At 40.6% G+C, this 11,243-nt stretch overlaps 1 pseudogene; it reads right to left on the reverse strand.

Moving 5' to 3' along the window:
* Positions 1-2,612: 2,612 nt before the first annotated feature.
* LOC101589788 overlaps positions 2,613-11,243 on the reverse strand; it is a 53,890-nt pseudogene continuing 45,259 nt past the window's right edge.

The raw sequence follows: 11,243 nt of genomic DNA on the forward strand, positions 1-11,243 counted from the left end.
CATTAGGTGAAAGAGTCCTATCTGAAGGTCTTGTGTGGACCAGTGACCACGGATCACACAGGGACAAGGATGCTGGCTTCATCCAGTGCCAGCGTGGACAGCTGGCAAGCCCATGATTCTACTTCTTCGCTCACACATGCCCACCCTGAAAATGAAGACACAACATCCAAACAGAAGACCTGGAATAAAACCTCAAGAGATGGAGATGATGTCTTCACTGTCTAACCCAACAAGAGAAGGACCCAAAGTAGAAATTAAACCTAAAGAAAACACGATGGCAGTTCCATTTTATACTGCGCTGGTCAGCAATGATATTCCCGATCATTCCTAACATAGTACCTAGAATATAACTTGGATTCCAAAAGTGTGATCTGCTATATCTATGAAGATAGCAAAACTTGCACGTAGCATTATCTGGTGAATTAAACTGAATTGATCCTCGTATGTATGCATCTACTCATGTGATATGGCTATACCTAGATGTTCCCCCCAAAGCCACGTGCACTCATAGGCCGGGCTCTGGGGAGGGGATCACATCATGGAGTGTCATGGTCATCAGTGAATTAGTGACTGATGAGTTCATAGTCAAATGTGATGTTGGGAGGGAAGCTTGGTGGGAGGAGAGAGTCACGCGGAGCAGTACCAGAGGGGTGCACCTCCCTCGCTCCTCCCCCAGTTGCTCTCTGCCGGTGCTATGAGCACTCTCTCCCTTGCCACGCCCCTCTGCCATGCTGCCCTGCCCTAGAGCCACTGAAAGCTCTATAAACTGTGAACCAAAATAAGCCTCTCCTCCTCTACGATGTGCAGTCTGCTACGGTGTTCCAGCGACCAGAAAGTAACTCGGATATCATGTAATGAAGACACTTTGAATACAATTTCTATGTCAGGTAATATGCTAAGCACCAAAAAAAGTACAGTCATAAGCAAATGGGGCTCCGGCCCCCTAAAGACAGATAAATTTAAGGAAAGAGGAAGGGGGAGAGAGAGAGAGAAGAAGGGAAGGAAGGAGGGAGGAAGGGAGAGAAAAAGGGAAGGGAGAAGTGAGTCAAGAATATATAAAAGGCTAAAACCAAGCAAAGTATTAGAGAGTAATCAGGAAGGGCTTCTGTCTTGACATGGTTGACCCGGAAACCCTCTGAGCAGATGAAATTAATACAGAACTCTGCCTAATGGTGGGGAATATACCTTAGCGATCTGTGGAAAGACCATTCCAGTCTAGATATTCTACAAACATGAATAAGTCGGAATGTAAGCAAAGATATCTGCAATTTTATTTATTTATTTATTTATTTATTTAGTTAGTTAGTTAGTTAGTTAGTTAGTTAGTATTTTAGGAAAGGGTCTAAAGGATGTTCAAGGTCTCACTACTAGATCAGACTCAGAGTGATCTGCTTATTTACAGCCTCCCAAGAGCTGGGATTACAGGCACATGCCACCACGTCTGGTTTCAATTGCCATCTCAGTGTGCCCCGGGGACGGGGCCGACATGGCAGGCTCGGAGACTGAACCCCAGGCCTCTGTGCCTGCTTGCTGGCACTTTTATCCGCTGAGCTATTTGGCCGGCCCAGAAGTCTGTAATCTTAATGTGAATCCTAACCATTCTTAGGCTGGCATTAGTAGAACAGTCCAAACCTGCAGTGGAAAAGTAAACAAGACGAGAGAGATGATATGTTCTTGTTAGGGCTCCCTAAACATAGATGTTACAAAGGAATGAATCAAGTGTATGTTCTTTCTTTCTGTGTATGTTTACATAAATCTATATTTGCATCATCTATATCCACGTTACATCTAGGTGTGCTGTATACTGTGGATATGTCCTTACCTACATCTGTTACTGTACAGCTAGATTTGCTGCCTGATTGTTTTGAAAAAATGCAATCTCACCTGCGAAAGTCTTCCAATGGAGAACAGACAACTGCATGCCGTCAACATGTGTGCCTATATCTGTGTTCGGCTATGCTTACAACTGTATTATACACCATGAGGCTTAGGCTTAGGCACTTCCAGCTTACACCTTGCAAAGCATCTTCAGCAGGAAGATGATCCTACTGCAGGGCACAGTGAGGGGGATTATGTTTGCTACTATCATGTACAGAGAATGTTCCAAAGAGCCCTTGAAAAGCTTAGCGTGCATGGCATGAGATTTATATTACTTGGAACCTTGCACAACTTCCCTATGACTTTGCAACTCCTTTCAGGGTTCAGCTTTGAAAAAAAGAGATCTGGAGCATGGAGGTAGCTTGACTTCCATGCCACCGCCAGTGTAGTGACATCAGTAGTGGCCCATGTGAGATGGGTCTACAACCGTGTTGTCTTTCAGGAGTGTAAGAAATGAAACTGGTATTTGGTTTGTTTGTTTGTTTGTTTGTTTTTTGTTTTGTTTTGTTTTGCTTGAGAGTTTTATTTGTAAAACAGTTTTTCACAATAAAAGTAAAGAGCAACAAATATGTGGTAGGTCTGCCTCGTGGGCGGAAGGTGCAGGCCCCAGGTGGCCTGAAGGTCATGCTCCCTGGCATGACGTCCTGTGGGACCCCAGCACCACGTATGACATGTTCCCCTTCTCTTCCAGGTCTCAAGCAGCTCAGGTGGGAAGCTGAGCAGGATGACTGGTCCTAATTTTTGCTATTGAACCATTTTTCTTGATCTTGCTCTCTGGTTCTGTAAATTCCAGACTGTTCGATGGATTTGTAATAAACTTCTAAGATGAAAGGAAATTTCTTATTCATTGTTTTTCTGAAATCTTGGCTTGTGTTCCTCTTATTAAACGTAAAATATGCTCCAGAAATGCCTATAGTTCAGCTACTAAAACTCCTTTAAAGATCTTTGCCAGTTGTTCCATGATGCGAGCCCTCCTGGAGCAGGCGCCTTGGGCGGTGCACGAAACTTGTATTGTAAATGTGTTTTTTGCCTAAATTTTATTTGCATAATGGAAGTTTGCATCAACTAATAATTTTCACTTTAATTGATTAAGAAAAAGGAATTATTAAGATTCTGCATGTATTTAGTGAAAGGAAGAGCTAATGTTTAATTCCTTGATCAAGCTGGCATACTTATATCTGGTAATCTGAACAACAAATTTGATGGTAACAATACACAATATAACAAGCATTGTTAATTTTCTATTCTTGTTTTGAAATTCTGTACCATTTTTATTGTTCTGTGTTGCTTTGTTTTTGGCTTTGTTGCTATTTCTTTTTGTTTTTTCCTCTTTAAAATAAAAAAAAAGATTCCTCAAGTATCCATTTACCTATAAAAGTCTCCAGCTTATCCCTATTTATGGCTTAGTAGTACTCCATTATACTTTTTATGTTTTTTTTTTTTTTTTTAGTACAGGTCTACAGGGTCTCAATACACGGTTCAGACTCATAGTGATCCTCCTGTTTTTAGCTTCCCAAGCAGTGGGATTACAGGCATACACCACCATGCCCAGTCTCAGTTATCCTCTCAGCTTGCCCCGAGGACAGGGCCGGCATGGTATGTGGTGCCAGGGATTGAATCCCAGTCCCTGCGCTTGCTTAAGCAGGTGCTTTAGTCTGCTGGGCTATCTGACCAGCCCTAGTACTCTATTATTTTAAAAAAGAAAAGAATTATTTTATCCATTCCTCAGTTGATGAACATTTGGGTTGTTTCCAAGATTCAGCTATTAAGGGGCTGGACAAATAGCTCAGTGGATTAAAACACCTACAAACAGGCACAAGGGCCTGGAGTTCGATCCCTGGGCCTGCCATGCCAGCCCCACCCCCAGGGCATGCTGAGGCGGCAATTGAGACTGGGCGTGGTGGCAGGTGCCTGTAATCCCAGCTCTTGGGAAGCTGTAAACGGCGGATCACTATGAGTCTGATCTAGTAGTGAGACCCTGAACACCCTGAACACACTTCCTTAAAATTAAAAAAAAAAAAAATTTAGCTATTACAAATTGTGCTGCTATAAAGGTAGGTATACATACACCATTGTGGTATGATGTTTTTAATTCTTTTGGGAAGATGCCCACAAGGGAATTGCTGGGTCAAATGAGACTTTGAATCCTAGATTTCTGAGGAGTCTTAACACTGATTTCTACAGTGGTTATACCAGTCTGCACTTCAACCAACAGTGGAGAAGGGTTCCTCTTTCCCCACAGTCCCACCAGTATTTGTTATTAATTGATTTTTTTGATGACAGCCATTCTTTCCAGGGGTGAGATGGAATCTCAGTGTTGTTTGCAACTTGAGATCATACTCATAAGTGAAATAAATCACACCCCTATGTGTAAACATTGCATTGTTTCACTAGTATGAGAAACTGAACAAATAAATAAGATCCAAAATGTACAATAGGTATTGTGAATTGGAAAGAAACTATTCAAAAGAAAAGACAAACTGGGAGGGGGGAAGGGGAAAGGAAGAAAGGGCAAAAGAAAAAATACAGTTATACACAAAATAGTTATAAGAGTTATAAAGCTAGTTTCTCTCAGTCCAATAAAAGAAAGGTTTGTGCTACCATTATTCAGACAAGACACGCCTATATCTTGTACTCTGAATAACTACTACAAAGACAACAATACACAATGTATTAATTATTATAACTCCTACACTAACCTGTTTCGAAACTGTTTTATTGTTATTTTCTCTTTAAAACGTAAAAACAGGTTTCTCACATCTGTGTTTGTCCTATCAAGTAACTTCTTTTAGGGCCTTCTTTTTTATTTTTTAAAGGATATAAAACAGTGATAGAAAAAAACAACCTTAGCAATGATACAAAATTTCACTTAACAAAGTAATAGGAATTCAACAATGGTTGTTGCATTGTATGGTGCTACCTTCAAATTAAATGCTCAGCCAAAACTCCTGCTGTGTGGGGTTCAGTGGGGCTCCCAACTCATTGAGGGGAGATGGGCAATGATGAGCGCAGGCCAGAATTCTGCAAGGCTCTCTCGATGGGGGGTCGGCATAGAGTAAGGCTTCCCAGGATCCTTCAGGACGCTGTGGTAGTCGGGTCCCTCTGGCGGTCTTCAGGGTGAGGAGAGGCTGCTGGGCTAGCTGAACTCTGCAGGGAAGGCTGGACGGGCGGGTCTGGGGTTGCTCAGTCTCCCAGGCAGTCTTCAGGGTGAGGACCAGCACACAGGCTCAGCAGAACTGAGGCGGGACAGCTCTGAAGCGACTTCTTTCCAGCATGTAGCATTACCCCAGCATATGCTCAGTTGTGTGGAAGAAGATACTTCAGTAATTTCTATTTTAAAATATTTTTGCACTATGTCTTTTCCCAGATATAGTAGTTTTCCTCCTTCTCCTCCCTTCCCTTCCCCTCCCCTCCTTTCCCCTCTCCTCCCATCTCCTCTTATCTCCTCTCCTCTATACTTTGGATTAAACTAAGGGCCCTTCACATGTTCTCACCAACCTTCTAAATTGCTCAAGCTAGTTTTTATTACCATCCTCTTATGTGCTGGGATTACAGGTGTGCACCACTGCACCAGCTTAAGATTTGTTTTTGAAAAATGTATTTGTATTTAATAAAAAGAAAAAGAAGAGGCTCTTGGTATTTCTTAAAAGGCAAGGGTCACATATTTTTAAAAACAATTTGAACTAGTTCCCTTAGCAAGACTTCCCAGAACCTTTAATGTACACAGTAATTCCATCAGATGAGTATCCCATGATGCATTTCCCAGACATGTTTGACCACTGAGCTTTCTTTTGTCAGAGCATCCTGCTGGTTAATGCCTGTCTGACCATACTTTAAAAATGTCTGCTTAGAATTATATTCTATGTTCCAAAAATCTACATGGGAAAATATTTAACTTCTCTGTTTGTTATTTTAAAACTATTTAAAATACAGTTATAGAAATATATGAGAAAATTCACCTAAATTTATTCATTCATTTCTACTACTTTTTAAAAAAATATATTTTAGGGAAAGGTCTACAGGATGTTCAGGGTCTCAATACTAGATCAGACTCGTAGTGATCTGCCTGTTTACAGCCTCCCAAGAGCTGGGATTACAGCGGTGCACCACCATACCCAGTCTCAACTGCCATCTTAGCGCGCCCCGGGGGAGGGATTGAACCCCGGCCCCTGTGCCTGCTTGCAGGTGCTTTAATCCGCTGACCTATTTGGCCAGTCCCATTTCTACTATAAATACCTATCATGAGTACTTACTGTATACCAGACACTTTTCTAGGTATCAGCTTTGTAGCAATAAACAAACTAGAACTGTCTTGATTCTGAAGGAAGTTAATTTTTAAAGGGAAAACACACACACACATGTGTGCACACACATATAAAGAGAGCTGATTTGTTAAGTGCTAATATTGTGAGAGTTTTGTTCTTTCTAATTTTAAATTTTTTTCTGATATAGTACATCTATAAACTTAATACAATTATGATCAACATCTAACAGGACTGTTTTTGTGACACTTAAAAATTATCCTAAATTTTATCTAGAAGAACAAAGAGCCAAGAAGAATCATGGTAATTTTTAAGAATAAGAAACTTTCTGTACACTAATAGGAAGCTACAAACTTATTTGCACAAGAATGGAAAAACAAACAAACAGGAAAAGTAAGGAGTCCAGAAGCAAACACATACCTACGTGGAAGTTTTATGGGTATTGAAATAGTACTACAGATCCATGCCTGCAGGACAATTCAAACCACGCAGAGATACCGCTTCATACACAGGGTTCTGGAAGCGTGGTTAAAGCTTAACAATACCAAGTATTAGTAAGGACATAAAATTATTGAAATACTTATGTTAGTTGAAGATACACATACCTGATGACTCAGGATTTCCACTTGTGGATATCCACTTTAAAGAAACTGTAAAGCACATGTACATAAAAGATGTATTATACCATCCACAGCAGTGTTTATCAGAGTAGAGTATGGAAGTGACTTAAATGACCACTCCCAGATATTTAATAAAGAGGATATACTAATTTAGGATTATTTATTCAAAGAAATACTTTACGACAATAAAAAATGTATAAATGACAGCTGTTGTATCAGCGCCGATACAGCTCAAAAACTTAACAGTCACGGAAAAATGAAGTTGCAGAGACACATAAAACGTAGTGGCATCATCCTCCCACTCTGGGATGCTAAGGCAAGAGGACCACAAGCTTGAGCCCAGTCCAGGCAACTTAACAACTAAGAGAACAACTGTCTCAAAATTTTAAAAATCAGGATGAGTGAGAAATAGCTCAAACAGAGGCCCTGGATTCAATCCCTAGTACAACAAAATAAAAATTAGTAACTCATACAGAGATTAAGACATACACAATAATAAAAAATATTATTAGAAAGACATGCATCTCTAGGAAAAGCCTGATAGGGAGAAAGAGACTTCTGAAGCAGAGTATACAGTGACCTGCAAATGTTCATCATGTCTTTTAGATCCAGTGATGGGTTAACGGATGTTGGTTTTATTTTATGTTATTTTGTGGTACTGGGGATTGAACTCAGGACCCTGTGCTTGCCAGGCAAGCACTTATTCTACTGAGCTATCTCCCCTGCCCCTGACTGTTGGTTTTATACTTTTATGTATGGCTGAATATTTCACTAAAATATTGCTATGTGAATAAATGGACAATATTCACAGCCCTCAAAATAGAATTAACTAAAGCTATATTTCTCTTTGGCTGTGCTGTTTAATAGTTCCCAAAATATTAAATTTCCTTTGTGAAATTATCTAATTGACAAAGAACAAATATTTAGAAATGCATCCTGGTACTTAAAAAAAAAAAAAGAGGGTTGGCATAAGCAAGTCAAAGGAAATTATAATTTCACTCCATAATTTTCATAGCCTGGATTCCACCCCATATAGCAACAGTCTTACACATGCCAGTTCATTTGCATAATAGAGTTAATCTAGAAGAGAACTGTAGGTCCACCTAGCAACCTGTTACTAAGAAGCCAACTGTGTGGTAGAAATTGTCAAGGATTTAGGATCTAAGAAAACTGAGTTCAGTGCTAGTCACTACTCCTTCGGATTCTAGGAATTTAATTATCTCTTTAAGCCCATTATCTGGTCTAGAAGATGATGGCAATTGTAGTTACCATCCTCACTGAATTATCAAGAGGATTAAATGAGGATAAATGGAGGAAAGCTTTGTAAATCATAATTTTGTCATAAATAATAACTCAAGTCTGTGCAAAGAGGGATTCATGTTTTTAATGCAAAAGTTCCTTATCATATGAAATTTGCCTTGTGAGAATATTTACTCTGGTAAAGAAGGCAAGATTAGCACTGGAAACAGTAGCAAGGAGAAATGCACATGCAAATAAAAATGCAAGTTGAATTATGCAGTTGAGACTATCCAGACGATAGGAAGCAGTCAGGCAGAGTCAAGGACTAGAATGACTCACTGAGTTGGGAGGCATGGAGTTTAGATCGGTGCAGAGGTGGAGATGGTGCTATAGGTAAAGGAAAGAAAAGCAGTCTACTTGCAAAATGGCAGGGATGGGCTTACTTTATCCAACCTGGATAGGAGCTCTTCACCACCTTTCACTCAAGGTTCTCCTTAAGTGTGGAAGACTTTCTAGCTCTTGAAGATTAACTTAATTTTATATTTATGTGGAAGATGGCTTCAAGGACCAGTGAGGAATGATACCTGGAGTGTGACGACATTGTTGCAATGGGTCCCATCCAGGTGCCAAGATCTGGCCCTTAAGGCTGTTTTGCGTGGTTCCCAATGTCTTACCCTAGATCTTGTCACAACTATATGATGACCAGAGTGACATCGCTACAAGACATCTCATCTTTGATTTGTAAACACTACCAGAGCCTAAATTTACTCTCTCTAAATCTAATCCACACGGGGACTACCATAGTTGTCATGATACTCTTCTTGAACAAACTGGCTTCCCAGAACCTGAGAACAGGGGGTTGGCCTAAATTTCTGCCACCTCATTTGCTGTTCATTTTTAAAACAATTATATCTAGCTCTTTGCTTTAATCTATACAAAATGTTTGCTGGGAATAAGGACCTGATTTTATTCAGTCAGAGATCCCTAGCAGATCCTGCCCAGAAATAAGGCATCTCAAGAATCCACCATACAATGCTGTTTTGCTCAGGAGTTGTGATATTTCAATAACATGAAAAGTGTGATGCTGTGATTTCTGTTTATAGTGAAATGTTCTGTCATCACATCTCTTTCATTAAGTGGTGATGTGATATTTGTTTCTACATAAGCAGTCATTACTTTGTGAAGGATAAAACAATATTGAAATTTAAGATAACAGATGCTCATAGAGTGTCAATCCCATCATAGGTTTAGAAACAAAGGAGCCTTACAGTTATATTACTGCCCTCTTTTTGTTACGGGTGGGGAGAGGCTGCCGGAGCTGGTGTGTGTGAAGAAGGGATTGTTTTTTGTGGAGACAAGCCTAGAATTTCAGGGAAATAAGAAAGTAATAACAGATGTAAAGTCAAGGTGAGAAACGGCGCGCCTTTCTCCTTCCTTCTGCTTCCCACTACAAGTTACATTCCATCTGGAATACTTTAGGCCATTCCCCAGCATTTCAGTTACTGAAAATAAACCTGGAAAGTTTGATCTGCCTGTCTCCTGGTTGGGACACTAAAAATCAAGGCTTTCTTAGTAAAATTCCTGTGATTTACTTATACAGTAAAACTAATCATAATTCAAGCACCTCATAAGACATTATAGTTAAAATATATCACCCAGCTCAACTTTATACTTAATAAACGATGTTGTCTACGCCACCTGACTGCTACCACCTACCTGCCTTGTTTCTCTCCTACTTCTGTCTACTTCTTCAGTGTTGAGCCCAGCGTGAACCTACTTTCCAAATCAGCTTGAAAATTACTTAAGCAGTCTTGAGATCTCTTGGAACTCAACATACCATCCTCTCATTCAAAGAATTAGTAGCTGAGCATGATGGCACATAACTGTAATCCCAGCAGTTGGGAGGCTGAAACAGGAGGATCACCACTAGACTAGACTACACAGCAAGACCATCTCAAAAAGAAAAAGAGAGAGAAAGAGAAAAAGGACCAGTGATAACCTCTGTTCCACACATTACTTTTTTTTTTTTTTTTTTTTTTTTTTTTTTTTTTTTGGCGGTACAGGGGATCGAATTCAGGACCTTCCTCTTGACAGGCAGGTGCTTATGCTGCCGAGCTACCTCCCCAGCACTACACGTTACTCCTGAAGGCTCACTCACTGTCAGATATATCTGAGACTTGAGGTTGAGCATGTTCCCCCAGCATAATTTGCTTGATCCCCACTTGTCTCATATTCCACATTCATGTGTTACAATTCAGATAATTCTTTCAACTCTGCTCTGGAATTTCCTGCTCACCTCCCTGATTACTTCCTAAGATCTCCTTGAGACTGGAGTTGATCCTAAACTCCAGCCTGCTGCTCTTGCAGGTCCTCTCGAGAAGTCCAGAAACCTCACCCCTGGGTCTCAGCTTGTCTAGATGGATGTGATTCAGAGGTGCAGTTTTCCTGCTTATTTATTAGGGTCCCCCAAATTCTCAGTTATTCTAAAGGGCCCAGCCTTTAATAGAACCTCATCTCAAACTGCTTCCTAAACCCTTCTCTTTTTATCACCTGACTGCCAGACTGCAATGCCCAGTCTCAACTGCCATCTCAGCAGGCCCTGGGGGCAGGGCCAGCAAGGCAGGCCTGGGGATTGAACTCCTGGCTCCTGCACCTGCTTGCAGGTGTTTTAATCCTCTGAGCTATTTCCAGCCCTCACTGTGCCCTTCAGACATCAGTCTTCTCAGATGGCCACTCTTGCTAATAGGAGAGCGAAGAGCAAGCTCTGACCCCAGGCAACTTTTGCTCCGTGACATGTGTGTCAGCACACTTCCTGCAACATTTACCCGTCAGAAATGAACAGCAAGGGCAATTATGTGGTCAGCACTGTTCTTGCGGAAGACAAGGCCAAGAGGCAAGTTGAGGATGTTGAGAGGGAAACAGCCCTCCCCTGTCTCTAAGGATTCCCATCTCCAGAGGTGCCACATACAAAGTATCTCCCTCACTAGCTTATGATCTGTATGGAATGTATATAGGATAACTGCAGAGTCTTGCAAACTGTCCTTCATGCCAAGAGTTTCCTCAAGAAATATTTTGGTTATTTTGTAATTTTTTGTGGTTATTTTGTGACTTTTGTCATTGAAATTAGAAACAGAAGAGAAAATATGTGTTTAAAGACTACATGAGAAGAGCCTATTAAATATGAAATGAGTATCTCCTTGTAAAGGTATCTTTGGAAATTTGGGGTGCATTTTTGGTTTTCATC

This window comes from Octodon degus, unplaced genomic scaffold, assembly GCF_000260255.1.
Source record: "Octodon degus isolate 3935 unplaced genomic scaffold, OctDeg1.0 scaffold00047, whole genome shotgun sequence".
Classification (NCBI taxonomy): Eukaryota; Metazoa; Chordata; class Mammalia; order Rodentia; family Octodontidae; genus Octodon; species Octodon degus.